The 2490-nt window shown below is 41.2% G+C and overlaps 1 pseudogene; it reads right to left on the bottom strand.

Annotated features, from left to right (window-relative positions):
• Window positions 1-454: 454 nt before the first annotated feature.
• Window positions 455-1948, bottom strand: LOC139562174 (pancreatic lipase-related protein 2-like; annotated as a pseudogene).
• Between the last annotated feature and the right edge of the window lie 542 nt (window positions 1949-2490).

Below are 2490 nucleotides of genomic sequence, written 5' to 3'. Positions count from 1 at the left end.
CATGTTAATGAGAGCTGTGAACACATTCCATCTGTTGGAATTACACATATCTGACACATTAGGCAGGCTTTTTGGCTGGCTGCACTTTGTCTCTAAATGGGAAAAGGAGAGAAATGATCTTAACGTGTAATTTAGTGTAAATTTGTGTTTGCACAAATGCAGCCCCCAGTCTTTCAACATTAATGATGGTCATAAAGAGATGTGGAACTTTCTTTCTGCAAGCATCGTGCACACACTTTATGCAAACACACATCTCAAGTCAGGATTTCAACCCAACTCTGCATATTCTTTCATATGGTATCTTATACGTTTTTGGCATTCCAAGCATTTGTTTGATCTTGTACAGGTAAGGATATACGGATGTCCTCTATCTTTCACTCATGTTGCTGCAATGCTTTATTGTTTAGATGTCTTTACACAATTGTAGAAAGGACAGATGACTGTGACTCATAGAAAGAGTTCAAATGCTGTAACTTTATTGTAAATCTCTGTAAACCATGTTTGGTTGTGCTTCACTTAGGTCAGCATGGATCAAGGGTCTGGTGCACATTTTCACGCACCCTCTTTCCACAGAACAAATAACTGCAACAGAGAGGAGAGAGATGGTAAGTCAGTGGAACGTGAATGGGAAAACGTCTATCACAGATGGTGGTCCTACACTGCCCTCTAGTGTTTTACAGAACAGACATCTCTCTTTCAAGATAATCCCTTGTTATACAGTATATTAAAGGATACAGTCCATGTTTGCCTGTGTATACAATACATACATTTAAAAAAAACTAGTAGCATGTAATTTAATGTGTTCCTCCCTTCATAGGTTTACACTCCAAACCAAATGTAGAGTTACGCTTCGAACACACCGACCGCGTCATTGCATTGTGGTACACCAGAATTACATTCATTTCCAATGAAACACTGCGTTTGCCTTGCAGCGTTGCAGTTGCAGTGCGTTCGGTGTGGTGCATACGTTGGATTTATGGAACATATGCGTCAAACTGTATGTGTAGACGGCTTGACAGAAATGGTAGCAGAAGGTGAATGTTGAATTTTTGTTGCGTACATATCCTATCCAGATGATACTGCGTGCTATATTGCGCAATGACTCTGTCGGTGTGTTCGAAGCGTTAACCATAAACATCTGTATAAGGGTGCATAGGCAGTAAATCATAATGCGGTAATAGTTTTGTTAGGGCTGAGTTTGAAGCCTCAGGGGGCCATATTGGCACTAGGGGGTGTACAGCTAGCATTAACAGAATCCCCTTGCTTGTCCTCCTGAGGCTCAGACAGCTGCCACACAAGTGGGACTGGCAGGGCTGGGAGGGTAGATAGACATGCAGGATAGACAGAGAGACTGATGTACAATTTGCTATCCTTCCCTCGCAGCTGCTCAATCTTGGTGGCACCATACATGGGGCGCAGGGGGTTGATGATGTGGTTGTTCCAGCGGAACTTCATCCCAGTCACCTCGTCAATGTCCGTCTCAGCATCGATGAAGAGCTTGTACTGTAGGTTTTATTAGGTCTCAGGAGGCCACTTTAGGAAAGAGCAGAACATTTTCATTCCTTTAGTCAGTTTAGATTGGGGCAGGGTCAGTCAGTTGTCCTATGAATAGATCTTTCTGTTATTCAAGTTCAACAGTCTTCAGAAATCCAAATGATTTTATGGGCTATGATGTTGACACTTACAATTAGAAGAATGAAATAGAAATGAAACAATTGAAAACATGTGTGTGACATAACATCTCAACTCGTCTATAAGCTAGTTTATATCAGGAGTAGTCACATACAGTACATGTAAACCTGATACTGGCGGGTGTTGCGATGCTCTTCATACAGAGCTATATGTTCATTATCCCTGGCTGGTATCTTCTGCCATCGATGGTTACATTTGCATTGTAGCGGTACCCAGGAATTTGAATACAGTGCCTTCGGAAACTATTCAGACCCATTGACTTTTTCCACATTTGTTACGTTACAGCCTTATTCTAAAATGTATTAAATAATTATTTACAGGCAAAGGGCTCAGCATCTCCGGTGTTCAGGTAGAACTTCATATTGGATTGTCCCCTGGGGATGGGGAACGTGTCAACATAGCGACCCATAATGGGACATGCTTTGTCTGCACATGGGAAACACCTCCACTAAAACACACACACACACACACACACACAGAATCAGGTGAAATAAGTCATCATGCGGTCAAAAAAATCAAATCAAATCAAATCAAATCAAATTTTATTAGTCACATACACATGGTTAGCAGATGTTAATGCGAGTGTAGCGAAATGCTTGTGCTTCTAGTTCCGACAATGCAGTAATAACCAACAGTAATCTAACCTAACAATTCCACACTACTACCTTACACACACACACAAGTGTAAAGGGATAAAGAATATGTACATAAAGATATATGAATGAGTGGTGGTACAGAACGGCATGGCAGATGCAGTAGATGGTATAGAGTACGGTATATACGTATGAGATGAGTACT

This window comes from Salvelinus alpinus, chromosome 32, assembly GCF_045679555.1.
Source record: "Salvelinus alpinus chromosome 32, SLU_Salpinus.1, whole genome shotgun sequence".
Classification (NCBI taxonomy): Eukaryota; Metazoa; Chordata; class Actinopteri; order Salmoniformes; family Salmonidae; genus Salvelinus; species Salvelinus alpinus.
This window is presented reverse-complemented; position numbering and strand designations above follow the sequence as displayed.